Below are 27839 nucleotides of genomic sequence, written 5' to 3'. Positions count from 1 at the left end.
TTATAGGTTCTTTCAAGCTTGAAATTTTAAAAGGTTCCTTCTCTTTACTTTTTACCCGTTATTGCGCTGCCACACTTTAGGTGGTTGTTCTTTGTTATTCGTTATGGCAGTTGATATTACACCGCCTAATCGAGCAGCAGTCACAGCTTATTTGACTCAATATGGAGTCCCTGATACTGGTGTTGCGCTCATTTTTGTTGTATAAGCGGATGCAGCTTACCGCTTGTAGGTATTTTATTCTTGGGTCACCTTTCCGGCAGTGGATGGAACAGATAATTTGTTTCACAAATATACTGCCATGGCCCTTCCTTAAGTTTATCAGCTTTATAGGGCTCTCAAAGTTCCGCTAATGGCTTGTCAACACCAAATATGGTTTAATGGCGCCCTTCCTCACCCAATAACACTGGTCTGTTTAGGCCCTTTATCAGTAGATGGGGCCACATGGCCCGTTTTGGCTGGGTATACCCCACACCCATGTTATTTGACTGCTGCAATTGCAGACCTCCACGTATTACATGCATCCTTGATACGTCTGCATAGAGGTGTTATACAGTTCATGTCGCACAACTTTCAGGTGGGACCACCTGGCTTTACTGCACAACCCGCCGGACATGGTGGTGTGACCATCAGTCCCTTTATGGTTAATGCAGTTATGGGCAAGCGTCCCCAAAATAAAGATGAGTTCCCTTATTGGCATGCTGAGAAATTTGGTCAGCTAGAGGCTGTTTTTCCAAATACAACTCCTGTGGGGAAACACAGGATATTGACTATAAGTTTACCTAAGGACTTAATTCCCGAATTGGCTGGTTGTAACACCTGGGGCAAGGTGTTTGCGGCGGTGTATTTGAAGTGTTTTGGCACTCCCTCCATGACCGCACTCCCTTCCATGATAAAACATGTTCAAGATACATATTGTTGTGGAAATAAATGTTTCACATGAACTGACTTATGTCCCTATATACATTATTAATTTGAACTCAACAGAAAGCCTAGACTGATAAAGATGGGCGCTCGTTCTTTCCTAAAAAGAACAGGAAAAATAAACAGGGGCAGCAACAGCAGAAGCAAGGTTCGTGTGCTGGTTCACTGACACCTGAGTTTTCTGAGCATACTTATGACTTGCCGACCACGCGAAAATTAAGACTCCTGATACTGTTCAAATAACTTTATTCGATTGTAAGATTTAACAATCATAAAAGCACAATACATGGATAAACATTTCACAGATAAATTGTTTAAAAAAGCTGTCCAATACTTATGTATGATGGGCGGACTATGTAAACAGAATTAGTAAAGGCATCTAGCAGAATAATCAGGTTTAAGAATATAAATAATTTGTTCAAAGTTAAAAATCATTAGGGAATAGGACAATAAAAACAGCATAATTATCCCTCCATACTTTTCCTGAAAGTAATAGCTAGTTTTAAAAAGCTGCTTACATATAAAGTACAATCACAGTTCAAAAGTTGAAGGAAATAAAGTGCTGGTTTAATCTGTGTAAAATTTAGTTTCTTTAAACAAGGCTTTAGATATAGCCTTCGAGGTACTGAATAATACGGACAAAAGAATAAAAAGTGCTCCAGATCTTGCGGAGACTTTCCGTCGCAGCCGCAAGCAGGTAGCACTTGTCCACGATGGGACCCTCTTGGTACAGCCAGTAGGAGGTGGAACAGGTCAAATCGGAACCTGGTCAACAAAAACTTGTTCGTAGCCAGATATAGGCCACGAGAGATATGGTTCCAAATGTAAGCATGTTTTAAGTAGAGCGTGTTTCCTGACACTACATTTCATAAACTCGGCCTCCTCCCGGGCAAGGTACCTGGTTGTAAGAAATGCTTTTTTTACAAATGTGACATCAGCTTTTGTTATAGTGGATGGGGTTAAAAACAGGGCTGGCCGTCCAAGTTCGGTAAGACAATCTTTTATATATTTCAGCCATGGGACCTTGAATCTACCATCCCAGGTTAAGGCTTCTCTTAATATATCGTTGGTAAGGGGTATATCATTATTCAACCAAGAATTCATCCAACAAAGTATGGGATTTGCGGCTAGTCTATCGCTTAGAAAGGGCAAACCTAACTCCTCGTGAACCGAGAAGTTACCAGTGCCCCTAGGCAGCCTTAGGATCTTCTTTAAGAAATTATTTTCTGTGACCTCTAGGTCTCGCGTCTGGCTATAGCCCCAGAGTTCACTACCATAACAGGCAACTGCAATGCTCTTTGCTTGGTATAATTTAAGCAAGGCCGCCACCGGGCTGTTGCCCAATTTTCTCGCAAATCCTAATATGGCTGCGTTGGCCCGAGTCATTTCGCCCTTTTTTTTATGGACTGCTGGGCCCCAGGATAATTGGTCATCAAGAAGAATTCCAAGATATGAGAAAGTTTTAGATGTTGGAATTTTTTCCCCATTTATAGTAAAGGAATTTGGTTTTCGCAAACCATGGCCAATTTTCATGACAAACGACTTGGAGTTATTGATACTGAGGCCTCGAGACTCCATAAAAAGATAAAATGAATTTAAAAGTGTCTGGAGACCGTTCGCTGTCCTTGAAATCAGGACGGCGTCATCTGCATAAAGCAGAACCGGAACTCCTCTTGAACCTACATGAGGATAATCCGTACCTGATCTCAGCAAATAGTCCTCTAGCTCGTTAATGTACAGGTTAAAGAGGAATGGGGCCAAGATACACCCTTGTCTAACACCCCGATTAATTCTTATGTCCCCGGTCACTTTCAAATCTTGGGTGTAGCGAACGTTCGCTCTTGTGTCAGAATGCAAATCAGCCAATAGATGGATTAGGTTTTGCTCGACACCCATCTTTAACATGATATCCCATAGTTTACCCCTGTCCACGCAATCAAAAGCGGACGATAGGTCCATAAAAGCCAGATGAATAGTTCCCTTCCGGGCCAAAGTATATTTACCTGTAATCAAGTATAGATTCAGGCATTGGGTCACAGTTGAGTGACCAGGTCTGAATCCATATTGTATTGGAGACAGAATTTTATTCTCTTGGGCCCATGTTGTCAATCTGGTCAGGATTACACCCCCCACTACCTTTGCTACTGAGTTTATCAATGAGATTGGTCTGTAACATGATGGGTTGCTGCGATCACCCTTTTTAAACACGGGGACAATTGTCGAATGCCCCCATGACTTCGGGCAACCCAAAACCGTTGCAGCATTTATTACTTTAGTTAGTACGGGGGCCCAAAGTGATGTACAAGATTTAAAAAGATCCGGAGGTAAGCCATCCGGTCCAGGTGCCTTATTTCCAGTTAGCCCTTGAATGGCCTTTTCTACCTCGTTATCCAGAAAGCACAGAGAATTCGCCCTTATAGTTAAAAAATCATATTCTGCTTGTTGCTTATTACTCTTAAAGATTACACTAAAATGATTAACCCAGTCCTCCTCTGGGATATTAGTTCCTAGATCTGAATCACTGGGGTTGTCGAATAGGGGTTTATTTATAATTTCCCAGAATTTACTGCTGTTGCCCAGAGTTGAGGGGTCAAGCAAAGAATCCCAGGTAATGGCCTTGATTTCCTTTTTACGACCAGCAAGTGCTTTCTTGTAAGTCGCACGTAGATTTTTAATTAGGCCTGAGTCCCTAGGTATGATTTTCAATGCTTTTCTTACGTCTTTGCTTGCCTTGGAGCAGGTGTGGTCAAACCATTTAGGGTAAATTCTAGTTTGTCCCTTCACAGGAACTAGCAGCATGGAACCTACGATAGACACCACGACCTCAAATGAGGCTAAGGTTTGTTCATGGGAAATAGATGTTGATACACAAGCCGCAAGTTCCTGGCCACATAACTTATTAATTTCATTCTAAAAGTTATCATGGTTAACTAAATTCCACTTCAGTCGACGTTTTCCATTAATACATTTTAAGGTTCCCCGGTCTTCACGGAGCCCACGCAATACAAAAATTCCACCACCCAATATGATAGTTATGGGGTTATGATCACTAAAAATATTTGATTGAATAGTGAAACTAAAGGCCTGGGTGGTAAGGTCAGCGGACAATATCATATGGTCTATAAAAGACCCGTGAGCACAGCCTTTAAAAGTTGGCACGTCATATACCTTGTCCTCCGGTACTAAAGACATAGCTACATACAAATTATTTTCATTTAACAAATCATTTAAGAGGGTTCCACATCTAGTGTGGTTAAAATGAAAGCCGTTCGCGTTGTTACAACCTAGAGACCCCATAGGGGTATCTCGAGGGTTACCGCAGGGGTGCACATTAAAATCTCCAACTATAGATTTCAGGTCCCTGATCAGCGCTCTCCTCGTTCTTTACAGGACACGTCAGATTCTCAAGTTGGTGGTAGAGAGTGCCAAGATCGTGGCAAAGTTCCGACCACTCAACAGGGACGAGATCCACCTTGACAGTTTGACGTTAATGCCAAACAAGAGGAATTGCCTCGTTTTCGACCCTCCATAGCAGAAGAAAAAAGTTGCGCGTTAACATCGAGATATGCCTCAGACGGTGAGAAAGTGACTGCAGGACTGGACATGGACAGTGACTCTGCTCGACAGCGCAGCGGAGGTTACCATAATGCGGAAGGCACTGCGTCCCTGTCTGGAGGCGACAGCAACTGATACATTCATTACAGTAGAAATGGGAGATACCCGGGTTTCCCCCCTGGATAGGCTCTATGAGATTATTTTCCAAATTGAAGGTGATATACCGCATCCAATAAAAGCGGTTTTCTGGGAGATACTAACCTCCTTGTATGACATTTTGTTAGCGGAGGCAGATTGGCCTCCACCCTTTGTCTTAGCTGCTTCTGAAGGGCAGGACGTGATACTTCCGAGTTTTTCGCGTTACGTCCCCCAGTAACAGGTAGCTTTCGCAGCTGAGTGCGCTTTGGCCTTAGCCCCGGCGGTGTACCGTAATCAGGTAGGCTGGGATGTTGATTCATCGGCTCATGAGATACCTCTATGATCTATGCCACAGCCATAACCGCAATATCCAATCAAACGTGAAGCTAAGATTGCGACATTCTAACACAGTTAGAGTATCAAGGAGCGATTAAATCATGTACATCACCGATGAATAATCCTCTATTTACGGTATCAAAACCTAACAGTTCATATCGAATTGTATTGGATTATCGAAATTTGAATAGTCATTGCCTCACTTTTGCAGTACAGAACACACACAGCTCTGCGCTGGTGAACAATCTTGTTCGTAAAAAATACAAAACTACACTAGACATTTGCAATGGTTTCTACAGTCATAATCTCGCACCTGAGAGTTGTGACTTGACAGCATTTACTGCCGTTGCAAATCATAAAAAATGTATGTGTTTGCCTATGGGGTATAAGAATAGCCCCGGGGCATTTGCGGCACATGTTGTGTCTTTGTTGCACGACATAGATCCAGATGCGTTCTCGTACATTGATGACATTTATCTGACAGACGACGAACTTATGCCGCATCTTGTCCGAGTCGACAGGATCATTTTATCATTTGCAACTATGGATACAAGTTCAATTTTGCAAAATTGCACATCGCACATTTGGCGGTACTCTTTTTGGGCTATGAGCTCAACAATGAAAGTAAGGGGTTAGCCCCCAACTTCCTGGAGAAATGTGCACATTTGCAACCCCCTTCTACACAGAAGAAACTTCAATTCTTGCTGGGATTTTTGAATTTTGGGTGGACATACATTCTCAATTATGCCCAGCGTATCAAACCGCTATATGCGTTGATACAACCAATATATTCTTCTGCCTGCTGGCTTGCGCAACATACCTTTATCCTACCTTCTTTGCAATCTGATATGCTTGTAACTAACTACTTGTTGACATGTGATAACACCACAAACCTGGTGATATGTATAGTTCCAGGAGCAGGGCAGTGGGTTTCACTTACTTGACGTTCAATGAGGGAGACACAGTCCCTACTGCATACAAATCACATTTGTACACCGAAGCTAAAATGCGTTTTTCGAATGTTGAAATTTTTTTGACAACGGGCCAGATGGCGGTTCTGAAAGAACGCTCACTCACGCAATTCTTATGGTCACGCCCTTCCCTGCTTTGGAGGCTGTGACTAAGGCAAGTGTACTTAACTCTAAGGCACTACATCCCCGTTGGATACAATGGGCAATGTCTTTGAAACCCTCTGATGTCACATTTATCTTTGACCCTGCATTACAGACACAGGAGTTTTTACAGTATGAACACGTTCATCCTCCTTCGTTGTCGTTGCTTCCTTTACATGAGTACGAATGTATCATTTATACCGATGGCTCAGCTCAACCAGCCACCGGCTCCAAATACGCTTATACAGCAGCTTGCACAATTGTTGCTGGATCAATTGTCGAGGGAGAATTTAAGTCTTCCATAGTGCATACTCAGGCACTTGGAGACTGTACGGCACAATTGGCAGAGCTGTGTGCTCTTGTTCTTGCTCTCAAGTTTGCTGTTCCTAATGTGAATACTCTTATTGTATGCAATTCTAATTACTGTGTTCAGTCTTTTAATGACAACTTATTCTTTTGGTCTCAAAATGACTATTGAGACTCTAAAGTCAGCGCAATTAAGCATAAAATGCTTTGGGTTCGAATGGCAGACCTTAAACAATGTCTATCCCTCACACATGTTATACATACTCTTGGCCATCAGCGTGTGGGAGCACATGCTCTTGGTAATTCTTCGGCTGATGAAGCAGCAAAATCTGCAGTAGATACGTGTTCTGTTGCAGAAGTTACAAGATCCATGACTAAAATAGATAATGATATTCTGGCAGCGGTAGCTGCCACGAGGGAGGGAACTGCTCATCCTCAGGGTTTCCCTTCGAAATACTCTTATAATGTATCTCCTGAACAAGTTCCTTATGCTAAGATTCCATCTGTTGGAAAACGTCTGAATCCCAACATGGACTGCAGGCTTGCTTTGATCAAAGCCCCACTCGAGGGCATGGCTTCTGCACATACTGGTGTGTCAGCGACAGTCTCGAATTTACAGAAACGTTATTGGTGGCGTGGTTTATATAAACAGACCCCTAATTATGTACTTTCTTGTGACATTTGTCAACAAATTAAGCCGTCTATGGTCACACGCCCACCTCAAACACAGCTATGTATCTCTAATCAACCATTTGGCTGTGTATATCTTGATCACTGCGGTCCATTTTCTTCTGATACTCTGTATAAATATATATTTGTTGTAGTTGATTTGTGCACTATATTCCTTTGGGCTTGGCCACAACGCAGTGCTGATGCTCAAAATGTCATCAGGGATTTGCGTGTCTTCGTCAGGATGTTTGCCTGTGGCACCTTCCATTCAGACCAAGGTCCAGCGTTCGCCTCTAAGGCGTACAAGGACTCGATGAAGTCCAAGAGGGTACTGGTGCAGTTTTTGTCTCCATACAGTCCTGAGGGCAATTAATTTGTGGAGCGAATGAACCGTGACTTAAAGCAATCCACGACAGATAGAGTCTGAGGTACTGTCAGGAACTGCCTGGCCCATTTGTATGGTGTTCTACATGCACTCAATAATCTCCCTAGAAGTTCTCTGGGTGGGCGGACCCCATACGAAATGCTTTTTGGCATTAAAATGTTTGGGCCAGGCCTTGATGGTCTAGACGTAGTGGCGGCAGCCGCAACATTTGACGTAGATAATCATTCTACTGTGTTACAGGATCTACAAAAGACCCATGACAGCTATGCAACTGATCATTTACCCTCTTCCAATGATGCAGCATTGCTGATTCGGGTTATTGGCTGGCTTCCTAAGATTGGAGATCTGGTACGAGAAAAGCTGGAGAACAAAAAATAATTTGGTTCCTCATACCGTGCACCAGTTCCAGTACTTGGATTAAAGGGTACTCGTACGGTCATCTTACCACCTTTACCTGGTCGCAAAGACAACAGATACATCTCAGTGGACAATGTCAAGTTACACCGTCTGGCCGATTCTTAATAGTGTCACACCTGCTATTTCCTGCAACGCCATTTCTTTGAATCCGGTAATCTCAACCTCTACGTCTAAAGTCCGTTCAGGTGAGAGTGAGATGGAAACTGCTGTTGACCTTTCGCCTGTTCTACCTCCATCCTCTTCCAATGTGGATGTCAAGTATACGTATCCCACAGATGAGTCCCAGAGGAATGTGCCGAGCAATCCTTGACAAAATCATGCTGATACATCCCACCCACCTTTAATATTGAGGGATGCAAACGGTTACTATGTAGACCATGCCAGCTTCTCTTATGACTCATCCTCCTCGACTTCCAGTTTGACAGTCCCAACGACTTAATTAAGTGTTTTCTTATCTTGGTTCAAAAATACTTATCTGGTCCCTCCATGGACCTATATTTGGTTGGTGCTTATCTTAATTTTCCTCTTCATGTCAATTGGAATTGTGACAGTTTTCTTCTTGCTAATCAATGGTCATTATTTGCCAGAACGCTCTGCTATGAACTTGGTCGATGGAATTCTGGCCCCTCACACATCATCCCATATCATGAAACGTGATAAGACACTTGTGAACATTTTCAGCATTCCCGGTTGCAAATGGCATAGTTTGGGACAAAGTAGCTTTTGAAATTCACAGTCTGACCGTGGTGCTCTGGGTACCATACGTGTTTCGCGTCTCTTTAGGAGATGTGGTAACATGGGACATACATTCTGACGATTGAGGTGTGCAAGCGGTACATTCATTGTTTTCAGATTTAAAATATTATGCTGCTTTTGATGCTGAAGATTAGTATTTAAATTCTGCCAGTTATTCTGATCTCTTTTGTTATCAACATTATGGGCATCATTTTTTGCACAAAACAAACACATTAAGACCTATTCTTAAATACACTCAATGGGCACATTGTCCTACACCTGTGCAAGGGAGTTCTAAAACTCTTAAGAGATAAATTCATATATTTTACAGATTATGACACGTCTAATCCAGAATCTTTCTAAATTAAACTACAATTGTCATCTCAATCCAAATTTATATTCACCCACACTAAATGAATTTACACAAATTCTTGTAGGACAAAATTGGCTACACAGGGTTATGATCATTGGAAAGAGACCATTGATTTGAAATCAATCTGGGGCACTAACTGGCAGGTTCAGGGAACTGAAGCATTACATCGTGCCTGCCTGATCCCAACTCAAATTTTGTTTCTGAATGATACAGTGTACCAAACGACTTGTTTCAGCTTGCCTCTGTAAAAAAAGGTAATATTCCGTCCATACCGTCCGTAGCGAAATACGATAATTGCTCAGACGAATTATACTATCGATGCGTTACAAGCACCAATTCCAAATGCATGTCACTTGCGCTTTTATAATGTAACACCTGGTTTCACGCAGATTAGACTAGATCCTCGTTATCCACTTACACATTCAGTCACCACATACTCGGTGGGTAAATTATGCCAACAATGGTTGGAACATTCTACCTTAGCATCATTGAAACAACACCTCACACTCTTGTCGAATGACATCAATCTGGCTGATTTTATCTTGGGACCTAGGATTCCTAGATCTAAGAGGTTTATTTATGCCGCTTACAACAACATTTTGAAACTTTCGCAGATTAAGGCAGATCTTCGTCTGCGCCAAATTGCTCAAGCAAATTTAGAAAAAGTCCTTGCCGTGGCCGACAATAGCATCAATACAATTTCATCACGCATTCATACATTGGATAATATTGTTTCCTCTATTATTGATATTGTTCAAAGTGATGTAAGTGTGTTATATCATGGTCAAAATCAATTAAGATCAGTTATGCAGTTTGCTTGGACGCTACAAACCCTTAAAATGGGAAAAGTCCCTTTGGACTATTTGAATGCTTCTGCTTTGTTTCTACCATTTAATCTAACTGATAAACAGAGATTTATGTCCATGAAAGATGCTGCTTATACACTGTTTTTGCATATTGAACAATTGGAGCCTTTACCGTTCTCTGTAGCAGAAATGGACTCTGCTGTTTGGTTAATTCATGGGGTTATCTCTCTCCCTTTTTCATTGTTTCAATTTAAATCATGCATGTAACATTTTCACATTGGCCGTTTTGAAATACTGGGGTATTACATTTCTCCATGAATTATGGTCCCTACCTTTCACTTACATATGTTAGCGGGAGAATAAGGAAGTTTTCCTAACAGGGAAGGACTGCGATTCCACAGTAGGACATTCCCTGGTTTGTAAACACATTAAATTGTATACTGTATTATAGAGGATGATAGTTAAAATAAACATTTTGAACTATTACAGTGGATCTGCCAATTCTTATTGTGGACAATTACGATTGGGCGAGCGAAAGGATATGTCTTGCTACCGCGATTCCTGAGAGACTCGGTAGTATTGTGTTCACTCTCAACCCCAGGCACCCACGTGGCAAGGCCTCTCCTTAGGAATCTGCCCTCGGGAGACCTCTTGGCAGTTGCTCCAGTCTCATCCTCGTTGGTGCTGATTTTGGGTCCCGGGATAGGATCCGTACTGCCACTGCCTTCTGTCATGCAGAACTCCTCTCCCAGTGCCTGCTCTTCTTTAGCCAGCGTCTCTGGCCACACCCCTTTCTCTGATAGTTTTTCTTCTCCTTCTGCACCAGTTTCTTCCTCTTGTGGGAAACAGAGTTCTCTTTTTTTCCTCATACTTGTTTTCATTTTGTTCTCCCTTTCTATTAATGGTATCTTCTTTCTTTGTAGGTGCTCTGGTTACCTCAGACAGCCGAGGAATGTCAGGTAAGTTCCCCTCTTCTGTGTCTACCAATTCTGTCACCTCTGACTCCTCACAGGACACGTTCTCCCGGCTGAAGCCTGATAATGTCAGCTTCTCTGCTGTGAACATCTATGCAGTGTGCTGAATCCAAAGAACTCCAATGGCAAGTTAGCTACTCCATGTTCTCAGAGGGTAGTGCACATATCTAGTTTTTAGGGTGATAGGCTGCCAGAAACATTCCAATTATGTTAGTAATGTTAATATTATTCCCATTGTTAGTGACATGCATTAGTACTGTTCAAATTATATTCTGTGTGGGTATTATTCATGTACAACACAAGAAGATGAGACTGTTGAAACAAAAACTTTTAAATATATAGAGTCTTCTCTTAGCCAAGTACTTGTGTGTTCTATTCTAAATAACGAAATGGGGTGTGAATTATCCCTGCATCCCTGATCTGTTTATGGTAACCCAAAAAGTATCAGCACCACATAGACAAGTATATTAAGTGGGGTTGTGTGGGGCTACAATAACCTGGACTTTTACGCTAAAGCGTTGGTGCACTGAACTACACCGGTGGGCAGTAAATCAAAGCGTTTAGAACTAGACCAGTGCCATAGTTAACGCTACAGAAGCCAAAAGCAAGAAGCTGAAAACAGAAAACTGTGATGAAAGGGGGCTGTAAATGATAAAGTTGTATTGTGATGATTTCAAAAAGTATTAAAGCAGGAGTTAGTGTATATGGTTTAATAAAAATGCATAATTGTATTAACACTCTATGATTAACCTAATGAATTGGAGATATTTTACTGAGACAGATCAATGACATAATATCAATGCATACCATATCAAAACACAAAAATATTGGAAAATAAGTATAGTTAACAAAAATATCACCTTCCTATACTTAACTAATAAAAGCAGAAACACTGAGAACACAACTATTGTTAAAAAAATAGATTTTTATGTATATCGAAAACACAAATATTGCCACCTTTAAATAAACATGAATGTCAAAAATATTGATTCACAGAACGACTACAATATTACCACCATAATAATTATATTATCATTAATTTAAAAAAAAAAATGCTTTTTACGTAAAACAATGATTTAAAATAAACATAAAACATTTTATGTGCATGTTTAAATTAAATATGTTACATCAACAAAATGTAAAGTGATAAGCTGCCAGACAACTGTCAAAAACCAGCAAAAAGATACAACTAAGTATACGCAAATTATTAAAGCATAAAAAATAACTTCAATAGTAAGTAAAAATAAACCAAATGACCTCAACCTCTACAAACTTCCAGTAAATAAATATTTAAAATGAAACTGATGCTAAATTTTTCCAACAGAAAACTAAGCATCTGATGTACATTAAATTAACCACAAAGGAAAAGCTGCAAAACAATGTAAAGCATCTGAAAAGAGCATACATGTAACATAAATATAAGTATACAAAACTGAAATAGTTGTATAATTTCAAATGTAAATAACAGATGTTTAAACTTTAATTTTTTTTTATATATTTATAGTATTATACTACTTTCAGATACAATGACAGAGAGAGCCAAATATATTGCATCCCAGAAAGGAGAGAACACTATAATTAACCTCTAGACCTTCGCCCTACACCTTTCCTGCCATCAAAACCCTTGACAAAAAAACCTTTGTTTATTCCGACAAACAGCAGCACCTTACTACGACCTGGATACCAAAAAAAATAGACTTAAAACGACACAAATCTACTACAAAAAAGAAGGTAGTGGAGGCCGCTAAATGAAACAAAAAAAAAAGACTATCTTCATAGAAATAAATGGGGACAACATTATGGCTGCTAGGGACTCCAGGTCCGTGAGTGCCAACACATGCCAAGTGGAGGGGGGAGGAGCCAGACCCCTCGTTGCGCTATATAGCGCTTCTGTTCTTCCCACTGCTAGGGACTCCAGGTCTCAGAAGTCTACAAGCCTGTGAGCTCCCACATATGTTGAGTGGAGGGGGGAGGAGCCAGACTCCTCATTGCACTATATAGCGTTCCCGTTCTTCCTGCTGTGTGTGACAACATTGTGACTGCTAAGGACTCCAGGTCCCAGAAATCTATGCGCAATGAGTGCCAAAGCATTCCGAGTGGGACGGAAGAACCAGACCCCTCATTGCGCTATATAGCTCTTCCTGTCTTCTCATTGCGCTGGAAAACATTGTGGCTGCTCCAGGCCCCAGAACTCTACCCACCTGTGAGCGGCAGCGTATGCTGAGTGGCAGGGGATGAGCCAAACCCCTCATTGAGCTATCTAGCTCTTCCATTCTTCCCACTGCACGGGAGGAGGCTGGGCTGTTCCACCCCCCTTGGTCAAAAATCTTGAGGTACTGTTGCGTTATTGCTTTGATATTGTTTTATTTTCACAATGGCGAAATGCAAAGCCTCCATACCTGGCAAGTCTATTTCTAACCCTTCTTCCCTGGAAGGGTACATCAAATGTGCAGTGGGCACCTTAAGCAAGGAAATAGAACATACTGAGTGCCGCTTATCTGCTACTGTGGCTACAGGTCCTGGGACAACTTCACCTTTCAGAGATAGATTCTCATGCTGTATGTGGTACTGTCTCAGCGACTGCCCAGGGGCATTTGCCTCTGTCATCACCTCCTCACACAGTTTCCCTTGCCGAACCTGGGCAGAATACCGGAGTGGCCTCAACTTTGCTCCTTATTAACGGCCCTTCAGCCAAACGTAAAAAGATGCCAGGGGTAAGGAAATTACACCCCTCCTGCGACTCTATCCAGTGTTTCTGATATCTGTCCAGCAAGTTCTGCAATGCCCACTGCATTGGATTGGAACCTTCGTCAGAGGAATTTATCGGACTGTGTGAGGGGGGTGGTTGAAAGTTTGCTTTCCCCCATTTACGCCCCGTTGGGGGTTATTGAAGAATGTTTATGTAGCATCAAGTTAAGGTTCTCTACCACACCTAATAGTTCAGTAGCCCAACCTTCTGACTCGTTGGCCCCTGAGGTTTCGCCCCCACACCTCCACTCACCTCCAAATGATTGCAACCTCCCTTCTAATTGACCTAATGACAGTCATTTGGGTCTCCCTCTTCCTGTCCCTCACCATCATCTTTTACCACATAGTGAATCTCAAGTTGCTCTTGGGTTATGCAGCTGGGGAGGGCCCTTTTCCCTAGCAGGGGATTTGAATGTTGGTATGTTCGCTGGTCTTGCAACCCACCCAGCCTCAAGTGGTCAGTACTAACAATATGGCTACGACTAACAGTAGCTTTCTGCCACCAGAAACCCCCTTGGGGAATTCCCCCCAGTACATGAGCAACATTAAGGTAGAAAATAATGAAGGGGGGCGTTCTAGCGAAGTTACTATCAATTTCCCTCTGCCTGTTGTCCTTATGTTGTGATAATAACAAATGTTCCTCCCCTGTCCCAGGGCACTACTAAGTCGCGAGTCCGGTTAAGCAATAAAGTCCTTCACTGGTTATAAACAAAGTTTATTTTTCCGGTTTCCAAAGCTGACCAAATTCTATTGACACAATGGGTTGGTTGGATTGGACCATTGAAGAAAACCTCACAGGAGAACTGCATTATTTTATACTTAAAACATCTGAGGTTGCGGGTGTGATCTGGTTTACGTTTTCATCCTACCTTCTAAATTCTGGCAATATCAGGCTTCTCCCCAAGGGTTTTTGTTTTTATCAACACTTGTATCAAGCACCTTGTGCACCTGCATGTATATCTACTTATTCCTGTTCATTTTTCTTTTTATGTTCCCCTTTCAAATGGGTTTGAGACCCTGAAGAACCTGCAGGCAGTTAACTGACGCCCAGCGGGGCACTCCTCAATCAACTTGTTTGGATGGCCCTATTAATCATAATCCTTATCCCCCCCTGCCGTAGTTGTGAGCCTACAGCTGAACTTGCTGCCCCTGTTCTTCTTAACCCTTTCCTGTTTGTCAAGGCGGTCCAGTCAAAGCCACTTAGCCCTTTTTTTTTTGCCTTAACGTCAACATATATTGGCTATAATGGTATTTGTAATTTCTCTATCTGAGCTTCAAAATAAATTAAGAGACTTAGATTGGCATAACATCATTTCTACCTCACATATAATTTGCTTCCAGGAAACTTGGCATGTGGAACCTCCTCCTGTTGAAGGTTTCTCTTCCTTTTTTACTGCTTCTATATCGTCACCAAAGGTGGTTTGCAGATCTTAATTTCAAATTTGTTATCTGTTAATATTAGAAGGTCTGCCACTGCTTCCCCATATTATCAGTTTGTGTTCTTGTATTTTTGGGGTGCTGCCGAGCGAATCTAGTGATAATCAATTTTTATCATAATGTGTTTGATTCCATGAACAGTGATGTTGTTTTCGCCCTTAATGTAGACTTAGATGGGTTTTTGTGTTCAATTCATTGTAATTGCCCCAGCTTATGGACTGGTGAGTTTAATATACCCAAATGTTCCCTCTTGGCAAAGTGTGTGTGTGGTATTACTAACCCATTGGGTGTGGGCGTTTTACACTTTTCACACAATGCCTATGGACAGTCTCGAAATTCTTTAATGTTTAAATATGATGTATTGCTGTTGGAGGACTGTAATACTCTGACTAGTGAGCAGACCCATTTTTGTATTGGTAGAGGTGCAAAGACTACAATTGATCATATTTTAATTACTTCTACTGTTAGTCACCTTATTTTTAATTTTAGGGTACTTCAAATCATGGTGAGTGACCATAATATAATTGTCTTATGTGTCTCTTTTAATGCTGAGATTCCTACAGTTACTTCTCATGTAGCAAATGCTGACCCAGTTAGGCCAAATGGCATCAATATTAAATGGTCAGGTGTTGAGCCCTGGTGTGTAGTGCGGCAGCTGTTAGTCACAAATGTAACTTTGTTTAATTGTTAGTTGGGCACTGAGGTAGACCATATTGGGTTGATTAATGCTTTTAAAACAGTTGCTAGGTCTCTTAATTGTTTATTGACACAAAACTCTAGACCAGGGGTATTCAAACTGTGGTGAGCGACACCCAGTTGGGCTGCGGAGTGATAGAAAGGGGGGTCGCACATTCCGGGTCACACTTCTTGCCAGGCCTATAGAACTACAAGGGCTTCAGCCCCCCCTCCTCCTCGTCATGTGTCTCACCCCAGGCTCCTGCAGTGCAGCTCGAGCTGCTGTGGGCTCAGCTGGGCAGTGTCTGGAGCCTTATCTCCGGCCTGCCCGTGTTTTTCACAGGTCTTTAAAGGCCTTTGTATATTTACATACCTTTTGTAAACTTGCTACTGAGGCTTAGTTTTTTTTCTAGTTCCAGTACCTCCTGGGCCCCCACTCTGCCTATTCCTTACATTTGTATTTTACATTTACTGCTGTAGTGTGAGAATGCATTTCATGAAAAGGAATATAAAGTAGGGTTGCCAAAAGAAAAATGCCAGCCATGTGTTGTTTATAGAGCCTGCAACGACCTCCTCTTAACACCAAATAGAGTTATAAGTAAAAAAATATTTATTCATTCATTATGTGACTTTTCTTTCTTTGTTCCCTTTAATTATCAGTCATGGATCATGGAGGCAGCCCTAGAACACAATTAAGAGTGCTTTCTATTCATATTTGCTGTTCTAAGTATGCACTAGTGCTGAAAATACAGCTTTAGGTGACTCCTTATTTTTGTACTGTCTGGGACATCAAAAAATATTGAGCTGGCAACCCTAATCATAAGACTGGATGTTTGTTGCAGGATCAGCGCATTATTTATTTCCTCCACCCTCGATCCCTGATTAATACCATAATAGCAATAGTTTAACCTATATCTTAAACCCTATGCCGCCTTCAATCTTATGCTGAGTTACTTCAAGTGTCTGCGAATTCACCATGCGTTCAGACACTCACTCTTCAGTCTTGCCTTTAACTTTCACACTCACCCTACACTCACAATGAGATGACTCTCCCCTCCCCCCCGAAGTTTGGGTCTAGGGGTTTTCCTGCTTCTGCCTAATATTATTATTATTTAAATTTGAGGTGCGCTACTGTTACCAATAGGTGTCCTGGGGCTAATAGCCATCTGCTGCCTGAAGGCAAATGGGAAACACACAGAAGGGGAAGGAGAACCAACCAAATGGGGTAACCTACAGAGCATAGAGCCAGGTTTTTATATCTTCCTAAAGGATAATGGATTCTTGGTGGAGCTAAGCAAAGGAAGGTGCATGTTTCATAACTGTGCGGCCTGCACCAGAACAGCAAGGCAGACAATTCGTCCCTTCCTGAATTAGGGAACAATAGGCAGAGTGGCACAGTCCGAGAGGAGCATACGGGTCCAACCTGTGTGCTCAGTGAGGAGAGATGAGAGAGGACAGCAAGGGAGTGAAATAATACGATTGAAGAGGTCAGGGATGAGGAGAAATGTGAAGTGCCGAATGGAAGTGCGGAAACGCAAGAAGTGAGTGTGATCATAAAGGTGAGAGCTACTGTTAAACTGTGAAAGAAGATAAGCTGAGAGATGCTCTGTGATAATTTGATGCAACATGGGTGAGGGACAGCAGCGATAGGAAAGAGAGGGAGTACTGGGGTGGTTGGGTGCTGAGCAGCGATTAATTTGTAATAAAACATGTGCCAGGGCCCTCACCAGTAGGCCACTGCAACTTTAACCACCCACCCATTAACTAGCCTGCGCGGCCAATGACAATATCTATGCAACTACCAACCAGAACAAGTGTGACAATTCAGACTATTTCAAGCCTCCAAAGCTATAAGAATGGCACAGGTGTCAGGAGCTTATCGTTTTTAATGTATATTGAATTAAAAAACAGCTGTTCTGCTCATCTCTAAATTATACAGACAGAGCCACCACGTGGCAGACTATCATAGTGCCAATGTGCACAATTAGGTGCCAGTGTGGAGCACCGGAAACCACCTGCTCAAATTAAGCACTGGTGCCGAGGTAACAAGGGAGAGGGACGTGGTTCAAGAAGGTGTGGAAGAACAAAGGGGAGATGTGAAAAATAAATGGGGGACTGGAGAGGTGTAAGATACAAATAGAAAAAAAATTGGATGGAGAGACTTGAGGTGAGAAGTGCTGAGGGGCACGGGAGGTGACGGGGCCAGAGATGCCATGAGATAAATGCGAGAGACTTTTAGAGATGAGGGCAGTGAAAAGACAGACTAGCAAGAGGCAATTAAAGGTGAAGTAGAGGTTGAATGGGGAGAGTTCAGAAATTTGCTAAACTGCTTAACTTTGCACAAGACCGCCAGGGTTTTAAGGGACCCCTGCTGCTTCCGGCCAGGGCCAGGTGAGCTTCTTATGTGGCAGCACGTATTCCTGTGGAGTGGACGCCCCATCACAAAGGTCGACTAGACATCTTTCTGATGTTAATTGCTGTATTTTGGTTATAAACTGGTGCTGATGGGCTGAAATCTTTCCCCATCTTTCCTCAGTGTTACTGTGTGTAAGAAATATCAAAATAATGAAGCAATGCTATCCAAAATACGTGGCATCACATAACATTATCTAAATTTTCTTCCCACACAATTTGGTCAAGCCTGTTGCCTAATTTGGCCCTCACCTGCCTCATAATTCCAGTAGCCCTGCCCACAGGTTTAGACATTTTTGTCAGGAGGGGGTCCTTACGCCTTAAAATGTTGACGGGGGTCTCGGCATCCAAACGTTTGAAGACCTCTGCTCTAGACCTAGGACCTCCGAGAGACATGGTTGGTTTGACCACTCGTATACACAGACATCTAAGACACTTCTGATTGCTTTACATAGTTCTTCAAGGGACTATTCTGTTATTAAGCAACTAAGAAAGCAATATCACATGGAGTTAGCCTCCAGGAAAACGGTACTTAGGGAAGGGGCTTAGCTAAATCTGACCCAGGCAGCTGTGACCAATGGTGTCATTTTGTTTTGGAGCACAGTTAATGTCGCTTTTAAAAAAAATGAACCTGCCCCTAAATGCAACTTTGTTCCTCTCCAAGCATGGGTTGATCATTTTCCAAAGATCTTTGAATGCCCGCGAGCAATGACTTTGAGTGCGGCCATTTGGCTCCTGTAGATGAATTTATGATTGTTAATCTAACCAGCAGCACTCTCGTATTTACTTTGGATGAGGTGCTCTTAGCACTAGAAAGTAGTGCTTAGGAGGTAAAGCTCCTAGGCCTGATGGGGAACTGCTTGATACTTTTAGAGCTATGGCAGAGTTATGGGACCCCATTTTGACTCAAGTGTTCAGTGCGATGACTAAGTCTATGATACCTTCCAGTTGGGCTGATCTCATAGTAGTTCCCACTTTCAAGAAGGAGGGTAGATATGACCCGAATTGCAATCGCCCCATCTCCCTTCTGGACTCCAATGCAAGTGGTTGGGTAGGGACCTTTTAAGAGAATGGAGCAATAATTCTGTTTTCTTGGATGCCCAGTATGGGTTCAGGAGGAACTAGGTACAGTTGAACAGTGTATAAATTCAGACCTCCTCAATGGCAAATATACTAAGGTTAAGTCAGGTTCTCTCTATTTGTGCTTCACTGATCCTAGCAGGGTCTTTGAACTAGTGGAACATTCGATTCTGTGGTGCACATTGCCTTCACTTGGGCCCCCCAAGAACTTTAGTTCTTTCTTGTCTCGGCTGTGTGATAACTTATCTGACTAGGTCCATTTTGGCCCTAACTGGGAATGTTCTCCACGGCTGAAAATCAAGAAGGGAGTTAGACAGGGCTGAGTCCTTGCCCCATTCCTCTTCCCCCATTTTATTACTGATGTACATGGTGCCCTGCTTACTCTGCAGGCCGAGGCGCCCGTTGTTTGCCAGTTGCTTGGTTCCCTTGCTTCTGTGTGCTGAAGACGTGGTCCTATTCACTAGGAACACTTTTGGTATGTAGAGACTTTTGGACGCCTTTGCTGATTTTATGCAGGCCAGAAAAGGAAAGATTAATATAATCAAAACATTTACGATGTCCTGTGAAAAAAGCTTCCAGAAATGTAGGTCTTCTTCATCAAGGGTATTTGTAGTAATCACGCTGGCCAGAGGTGAAGTAAAGAGGTTTATTAAGGCTACATGGAGGAAGGAGAAGGTAACGATCAACTGCCACAGTAGCTGCAGCTCAACTGAATAATGCCAGCACAGTTGCTAGGAGCCATGGAACATTCTTAGAACAGGATAAAACATATACCATAGAAATAATACAATGTGAATCAGTACACAAGGTATAACATATCTTCCTTCTTTCCATAACAAAAAAAAACAGAACAGAAAATAATATATATAGGAAAAACTTAAGACCTATATCTAGCAGGTCAAACAATTCGTCTGAAACGCCGTCTGACAATAGTTTGGCCTGAGCAAGAAGGTTCAGAGGCCTGACTTGAGGGAGCAGAGACTTTGGTACAAACCTTCACAACCCTATTGAGGTTCCACCAATGTTCTCCCAAGACTTTGACAGCATTACCAGCAATCTTAATAATTTCAATGGGCTCGTTAATTTTGCAGTCACCCTTCCTAGTATGTACAGGAGATTAAATTTTGACCATGTATCCTACCACAAGGGGAACAACTTTCACAGTTTTCTTAACGTCATACCATTCTTTTTGTTTGGTCTGAGAGTCAGTCATGTGTTCCATAACAGTGGACATCAATGTGGAAACATCAGATTCAGACTTTACCCACTTAGTCATCCAACCTGGCTTGAAACTGGTATTGGCCTTTCCCCCTCTCACCAACTCGAAACGACAAATTTTAGTAGAAGAGTGGGGTGTCGTCCCATAGAACCAAACTAAACTGTCAAGAGCTTTTTGAACATCATGATTCCCCCCTCTTGCCCACCTGATGCACTCCCCAATCACCGATTCATTCTCTCCACAAGTCCATTCGACTGGGGATGGTACAAAGAATTCTTACTGTGCTTAACCCCAGATTCTAACAGAAAATCTTGGAATTCATGACTCACAAATTGGGTGCCATTGTCGGAGACCAGGACTTCTCGTCAGCCCTAACTCAACCACACTCCTCTCAAAAATTGGATAATGGACTTGGTGTTGGCCTCCTTGACCTCAGGACATTTGGATGTGTAGTCCATGAGAACTAATATGAACCGAAAACCTCCTTGAAGGCAGTCATAGGGTCCCATGATGTCTATTCCAAGTTTCAACCATGGTCCCTGTGGGCACTCGATCAGCATCAATGGTGGGACTGACACCTTGAAGCATTTATCGGCCGCACCACAAACACAACAATTAAAAGCTGCATCTTCGATCTCAGTAAGTGGCCACCAGTAAGTGCCTCTTATACGACGCTTAGTGAGAGTGCAGCCAAGATGACCTTCATGAGCCCTATGTATTATCTCTTTGCGAAATGCTCTGGGTGGTACAAACTAATCACCTCTAAGGAGCAAACCATCCTCCAAAGACAGTTCGTCTTTCACCTTCCAGAAGGACTGAACAAGGGGGGTAACAGTTTTTTCCCAAGGCCACCCATCAACCACATGAGAGCACACTTCTTGGAGCACGCAATCGGTCTCAATGGCTCGCATCTATTCACTCTCCTAACTAAGATTCTTACAGGGTATTTCCAACGCTGCCACCAAACAGTCATCACAGTCCTCATTAGAAAAATCATGCAGATTAACATCCTCAAGTTCATCAGATTTGACTGGGAATCTAGACAAAAAGTCAGCTCGTCCATTCTTTCCCCCAGAGATATGTTTGACCTCAAATAGGTACTGGAGACGTTTTGAGACCATGTGCAAAATCCTAGGAGTGGAGCATTTGCTAAAGCTCCCTCCGAGGATGTTGACGAAGGGTTTGTGGTCAGTCGGCAACAGAAAATGTTTGCCCCAAATGTAAAAGCGAAACTTCGATGGCCCACGTGCAGGCTAACAGCTCTCTCTCTATAACAGAGTACTGAAGCTTGGCTGATCTCAGGACTCTAGAAGTAAAACATATAGTATTTTCTACACCTCTGTCAGTCTGAGTCAACATGGCACCCAGACCTACTTGGCTGGCGTCCACGGTGACACAGCAGGGGAGATTGGGGTCAGAGGGTTTAAGTGCAGAACCATTTTTCAAGGAAGACTTGATGGTATTAAGAGCAACATCACAGTCACTGCACCATGCAAACTTCACCACTTTCTTGAGCAGACTGCTTATAGGTCTCACAATCGAAGCAAAGTTAGGGACAAATCTCAAAGAATGCTTGCACAGACCCAACAGAGATTTGACTCCTGTCTTGTCTATAGGAGCCGGGGCATCTACAACTGTTGTTAACAAAACAGATTTGGGGCTAACACCGTCATTAGAAATGATATGACCTAAATATTCCACTTTGGAACGCAGAAACTCGCATTTCTCTTTCTTAAGCATCACACCATTCTTCTTAAAAAGAGTGAGGACATTGTTGAGTATAGTGTTGTGAGAGGCTAAATCTCTCCCGAAAATCTGCACATCATCTTGAAAGACCAAGACACCCTCATCCCCTTTGAGGATGTTGACCATGATCCTCTGAAGAACTGAGGCTGCTGACGCAAGCCCAAAGGGCATGCAACAATAACGGAAAGTGCCCAAGGGGGAGATAAAGGCAGTCAAGTGTTGAGATTTGGGGTCTAATTCTACCTGGTGGTATGCGCTGGCCAAGTCTAACTTGGCGAAGTAACAAGCACCTTTGGTGGAAGCAAGCAGATCACTTATCCTTGGTAATAGATGGGAATCTACCCAAAACTCCTTGTTTAAGGATCTCAAATCTACACAGACGCAGAGATCCCCCCCCCCCACTCTTTCTGGCAATGACCAAAGGCGAAAGCCACAGAGAAGACTCTGTCGGCTCAATAATCCCTCTAGAGAAAAAACATTTAAGCTCCTTGCCTGAATCGTCCCTAACACTAAACTGAACCGCTCTGAGCTTATGTTTGACTGGTATGGCTCCATCTTTTACAATGATCCTATGCTTAAAGCCCTTTATTTTGCCTAATGTATTCCAAAAAACTTCTGGAAACGTGTTCTTCCAAGCTTGGCTTTCCTCTTCGTTCCCAACAACTAAGACTTGTTCTTTGGCACCAGGTTTGAGTATCATGCCAAAAAGTCCCTGGTGAAACCACCCCAAAATATTGAGACCTTTAATGGCAACGTATATCTTCCCCCTGATCCTTCTGTCTTTAAATATCAACTCATCCTCAAAGAAGCCCAACAGATCAATTTGATGTCCTTCATAGGACACCGGTGACCTGCCAGGAGGAGAGAGGGCTTGAGAGCCATGCGAAATTTCATCAAATAGTTTCTGTGTTATCATCGTTATTTTTGCTCCTGAGTCTACTAATAACTTAATCGTGTGAAGACCCACACCAATGTCAACAATAGGATCAATGCATGTGGATGGATCACCCTCAATCACATCTTGAGAACAACCAATGGCATTGTTTCCATCGCAAGTGACAACAGATATGACCTCGGAGTCTGAATCGCTGTCGGATTCCATCGAACAGACAGCTGTTTTTTTAAACTTCTTTTCTTGAGACATACTTTCCCAAAGTGCCCTATCTTTTTGCAGTAGTTGCACATTACGTCAATAGCAGGGCAATTTGCTCCCCTTTGATGGAAGGAATTAACACATCTCTAACACATATTACTATTTCCCTGAATGAAATTGGGGTTTTGGAGTTGAAACTGGAGGAAATGTTGGATGGAACAGCATTGGGTTTGACACGTTGCTTGAAAGAATTATTAACATTAACAACATTAACGACATCATTACGTTTTTCATCTAGTTCTTGGAGAGAAACCATAGAGATTTTGATACTCTTGGCAATTTTTGTGGTCTCTTTTAAGGAGGGATATGCCATGCTCAAGAGTTTCTGCGTGATATTCTTGTTTTTGGAATGGCAGACAAACTGGTCCCTGATCAACTGATAAGTAAAATGATCAAACTTACAATCAGCCGCAAGCTTGCGTAAAGTTGAAATGTAGGAGTCAACATCCTCAGATTCCGTTTTTTTTAAAGAATTTGTGTCTCAAGACCATGAGGCTGGGTTGTTTGTTGAATCTGTGTTTGAGTTTCAACACTGTTTGCTGATATTCATCCACGTCTTGAGACTCTTCTTGTGTTAAAGGTGGTAAATGAAGATTGACCTTCCTTCAAACCCTAATGAATGCAGTAGCAAACATTTGTTCCTTTCTGCAGTGAAACGAGAAGCACCAATGGCACCTAAGTATGTCTTGAAAGCGTCATGCCAAATTTCCCAACGGGCTGGGGGATCTCCTGGAGAATCTAAAAATGCAGAAGGAGGGTTGACAGATTGCATGGTGCACTTTTGTGAAGAAGAAATAACAACAACAAAAATTATATGTATATAAGAGTGGTAATGGCAGAGAAGAAAACACAATCACTAAGGATAGTGGAGAATTAAAACATAAGTGTGTGCATCACTGGAAATAAGGTGTGCACAATAATTACTGCAATTGTCATAAAGGTGAGTGTATCACCGACGACGTGACCAATGGTGACGAAGTACACACAAAGCAATAATGGTGTGTGTTTCACCGAAGAGTTAGTGGTGTGTGTATCACCGTGATAAACAAAATAAGTTGAGCTTTAGAGAAAAACAAATTTTGTTGATAGGTGAAATTTTCCAAAACAAAATAAGGCCATTGTTGCTAAATCTTGAAATTGAACGTGAACTTGACGTTGCAGCTATATGCTGTTTGAAACATTGAAAGGTACACAGTTCACCCAACGAAACAACGTTGAAATAGGGCGAAGTTGACCCACTCCAAGATGGCGACCGCTGCGTAACGTGACATGAAGACGGCACGTTGACGACGCACGTCATCACAGGCGGAGGCACGAGAGACCAAAGCGGAGTGCGGAACGCTCTGTGAAGAACACCAGCGCAGGACGAATATGATTGCCAGGTAATATGGTTGCTAGGCTCGTGAGTTAGTGCGAGAGGCACTTTGAAAGAAACCGGTTCGTGCGTGGTACTGCTGGTATATATGGGTGAGCGGCACACTGAAAGATGCAGTGGTGCGTGGCAACAATGAAGTGAACAGCAGGGAAATGTTCATCATGAAATAAGGTCCCAACAAAAAAATTGCAGCGAATAGCAGGAAGCTACGTTGAAGAAAAAAAACTGGTCACAACAGGGAAGCGAGAGTAAGGAAAGCAAACCGCCTCCTGTTTTAGTTGGTGTCAGAGTTCACACATGAGGTTCACTGCATGACAGTCTGTGGTTACAGGTTTCTTCTCCAGATTCCGTTGAACATGATGAAATTACTTGCTTGTGGCTTGAATAAAGTTGTAGATGATGTAGAAATATTTTGAGCGTTGTCACACGCGAGGGTAGTACCATGTAGCCTTAGATCGTCGCCAGTAATTTTGTAGTAATCACGCTGGCCAGAGATGAAGTAAAGAGGTGTATTAAGGCTACATGGAGGAAGGAGAAGGTAACGACCAACTCCCACAGTAGATGCAGCTCAACTGAATAATGCCAGCACAGTTGCTTGGAGCCATGGAACATTCTTAGAACAGGGTAAACATATACGGTAGAAATAATACAATGTGAATCAGTACACAAGGTATACCAGTATTCTTATTCTGAAGGTAAATTCATTCTGCTATTTGGGCATTCTTTTTTCTAATAATGGCTCATGGTTCCAACTTAACCAAAATGCTCAATCAAACACGTATAGAGCGTGCAAGGGAGTTTTCAGGTTCTCCCATAAACTTGGCAGCTGCCCAATTAGGGACATGGTTAACATCTATAAGGCTAGAACTTTGTCAGCTGATATGTATTGCAGGGGCTTGTGGGGTCATATGTCTGTGCCCACTCCAGGTTGAGGAGAATACCTTCCTAAGGCATCTCTTGTGTACCCCACTTCAACACTGTCTTCTATTGTTTATAACTAAGTAAGGCTAACTCACCGGGAGGACCTGCTCCCTCTCAAACCTCTCTCTCAAGCCTATTTTATTATAGTACTCAATTGTGCCTAAAATTGGAACAGCCTTCACGAAATCTATTATTTTACATTGTTTAGCTTTAGACCTTGTTTTTAATATCACATGGCTTTCTCATAATAATGAAATCTCTAAATTACAAGAATGCGCTCAAGGCCTCCTTTTGAAGTGCTAGGCTAGAAAACAGGGCCCTTGTAGAATCTAAGAGATCAACTGTTTTATGCCTGTCGAATGCCTTCCTGGAGAGCTTTCAATTGTAACTTTTCCTGGTGACCAATACCCAACACCGCTTCTTTCTAACAAGGCTGCTGTTGGGCATAGTTCGCCATCTTGTTGCCTTCCTAACTATGAATCAGTGGCTCAGTGACATGGCACTGTGCCCATGTGACAGTATTTCGTAACAGAGCTCCCAGCACTTTATATTATTTTGTCGCTTCTATGATGGTGTAAGAAAATATTTTCTGAAACCAATCTTTGTGGCACATATTATTAGTGTCTATAACGTTGTCCTACATTTTCTGTATGCATTGGAGGACCCCACCATATGTTTTAGTACTGCCTCTTAGAAAAAGCATTTTCATCTAATTGTAGTACTTGCTATGTATGTTGCTTAAATTCTGGGGAGGCCTGTTTGTGTGTATGGATATTTTTTTTAACCTGCATCATTTGTAATATTGTATGATTGTATCACTGTTCTTAGCTTGTTTTTAATGTAATTGATATTTTTGTATTTTGAATCACCTGCTCTTTTATGGCCCAACGAGATTTTGTTGTAAAGTATAAATCAAATAATAGTATGAAATAAATACAATTATTTAAAATATTGTGAAAACCATATGTTGAAATGATGTCGAAAATAAATATATAAAACAATTTGAGGTATTTTTCATGCAATAATGGAAATATATTTAAAATGTTGTATATATGTTTCTATATATACATTTTTATATTTAACTTGAAATATATTTAAAAATTAAAAAAGATAGATTAAATAAACTTTGAAAACAAATAAAATTGGAAAAATGCTAATCTTTATTCTATAAACATAGGTAATAAATAATATTATTTATTACAAACATAAAACTATTTTTTATTATAATTCTAAATACCACAATACTAATTAAATACCACAAACTATTTCAACTACATACAAAAACCTTTTAAGCAAAGGATTTCACACTAAAATTAGAACATTAAATTATCACACTCCAAAGTAAACCATTTCTAAGAAAGAGTTGGATACTAAAGGGGTGGCATTTGCTATTCCCACTCTAATCTGAACTAACTGGGAAGGTGCTGCACACTAAAAGAGTCACATTTACTATTCCCACTCCAGTCTATACCAATGTGGGGATGGCGTTGGACACTAAAAGGGTTACATTTACTGTTCCCACTCCAATCTAAACCAGTTTGTGGAAGGGACTGGACAGCAAAAGGGTGCCATTTACTATTCTCACTCCAGTCTATATCAATTTGAAAAGGGTATTGGACACTAAAGTGTGACATTTACTATTCCAGTTTAGAGAAGGTGTCGGACCCTAAACGCCCGATTTTGAGTCTGGCGGTCAGTGGGTCTCCAAACAAACGGTGGTGCGGCGGTGGCAGTCTGGCCACTGCTGCATCAGGGGTGCAAATACCGTATTACAACTTTGGCAGTTGGACTGCCATTGGACCGCAACAGCTGCCAGGGAACCGAGTTCCCTTGTAGTGGCACGGTGGTCAGGGGCTCACAATATGCTGGGCGTGCAGCTGTGGCACTGCCATGCATATTAAGAGTTTCCTGACTGCCAGCGGTCGCATGGAGGTTCTTACTCCATAAAGCTGCTGGCGGTCAGGAAACAAAGGGGGACCTACAAGGCCCTCCTTTCTCCATGCATGTTGGTGCATGCAGGGTGGCACATGTTGCGTCCCACTGTATGCAAGTACCCCCAGCTCCAGCACTTCATGGACTTCGCAGTTCATAAAGTCCATGCTGTGCTGGAACGTGCTGTGGTGGTCCTGTGGCGCTGCAGCATTAAGGCTAATTTTTGAGTCTTTTTAATGCACCACCGTGGGACCGCCATACTGCCCCCCCCCCCCTCCGCCAGACCATAATTTCACTCATAATCTGGCGGTAGCCCTGTTTGGCGGTGTGGGGGTGGGGTAGTGGCGAACCGGCTCGCGTAATCTGGCCCTTAAAGGGTAACGTTTACGATTCCTACTTAAATCTTTTCCAATT

This window comes from Triturus cristatus, chromosome 8 (assembly GCF_964204655.1).
Source record: "Triturus cristatus chromosome 8, aTriCri1.1, whole genome shotgun sequence".
NCBI lineage: Eukaryota > Metazoa > Chordata > Amphibia > Caudata > Salamandridae > Triturus > Triturus cristatus.
This window is presented reverse-complemented; position numbering follows the sequence as displayed.